Raw genomic sequence first — 1,591 nt, 5'->3', positions numbered from 1 at the left:
TCCTCAGGGGGCACCTCTGCAGCTGAGATAGCCCTCTGATCTTTAACCACCACACGTGGGTCTTGAACCAGCCTATTCCACGTCTACTGCCCCTCCTACCAGTCTGAACATGGCTTCTTCTCTATGTCCTTAGTTACAGGATTTCTGTTCAGCTAGACTTCAGGCGGTTCTCAGTGATGGCTGTTCTGTGGTTTAGCTGTAATTTCGATGTGGCGGTGGGAGGAGACGAGCACAGCGTTTTCCTCCTCCACCACCTTGACAAGCTCTTCATCCGTGTGTGTTCACTCGCTCGCCCCCTCGCTCGTTCCCACGTTCTACGTAGGTTCAGGACTGTGTTTCCTTTTTTTTCTTTTTTTTTTTTCAGGGTTAAGCTTATGGTTGGGGTTAGTGTTAGGGTTAGATTTGAAGTTAGGGTTAGGGTTAGTGTTAGGGCTAAGGTCGAGTTTAGGTTTAGCGTTGGTTTGAGTTTATGATTAGGGTTAGTGTCAAGGTTAGGTATAGGGTTAGCCTTGGGGTTAGTGTTAGGAGTAGGTTTATAGTTGAGTTTAGGGTAAGGATTATGGTTAGATTATGGTTAGGATAAGGTTGAGGTAAGTTAGGGTTAGGGTTAAGATTCGGGGTGAGTTTAAGTTTAGAGTTAGGGTTAGGTTTATGTTTATGGTTAGGGTTGAGAGTTGGATTAGTGTTTGGGTTGGCATGGATTGAGTTTAGGTTTAGTTTTAGGGTTAGGGTTAGGTTGGAGGCCAAGTATAGGTTTAGGCTTCAGTTTAGGGTAGAGTTAAGGACTGAATTTTCTTATGTAAGAAATAAAGAATCTCATACTAGATATCTACAGGCAGGTAATTGGTCCCAGTTTGGTTCAATGAGTCAAAGTTAACATTAGGGACTCTCTCTCTGTATTCTGCCATCCTCCCTATACTTCTTTTAAGAATCCAGCCTTATCATTTCATAGTCTTAAAATGGCTGTTGGAGCGCAGAGCATCATGTCTTCACGATGTTTAAGGCAGAAGGTAGGAGCTTTCCATTTCTTGGGGAGGAAAACACTTTCCCTGAGGCCTTAGCAGACATTTCTTTGACCAGAACTTGCTCACTTGATCAGCCTTAGCTACAGGGGATGAGAAAGTGAGTATCTAATAAAATAAAGAGGAATGGGGGTACCCTGACTTTCTTAGATAGATCATGTGTCTCCTAGGGCTGGGCACGCCCTAACAATATGGGAGTTCTTTTAGCAAATGGGAGGCTGGTTGTTGGGAGTGAGGGATACCTAGCCCTATCTCCTCTCCAAATGATTACATTCCAGAAGTGAGGGAAGGAGTTCGGTCCAGCCCTCAGAGTAGCTCGGCTGTCGTGCTTGTCTCTGATGGGGGGACGGAGGTGGTACCCTGAGGAGCGGGCATCTGCAGGGCTGAAGAAGGAGGGAGAGGACCGGAAGCCTCGGGCAGCGGGGAGTGTGTCGTGCCCTCTCTGTGGCCCTGGACCCCCGCACGCAGGCTCAGCAGCCGTTTGTCCTGAGTGTGAAGGAACCAATGTGGGGACACATGGAACTGCAGTTGCCAGGATCACCCACTCTGTCACCCAGTGCTTTCTCCCC

This window comes from Pteropus alecto, unplaced genomic scaffold (genome assembly GCF_000325575.1).
Source record: "Pteropus alecto unplaced genomic scaffold, ASM32557v1 scaffold40, whole genome shotgun sequence".
Taxonomy (NCBI): Eukaryota; Metazoa; Chordata; class Mammalia; order Chiroptera; family Pteropodidae; genus Pteropus; species Pteropus alecto.
The sequence above is the reverse complement of the archived record's forward strand: the minus strand, read 5'-3'. Positions refer to the sequence as shown.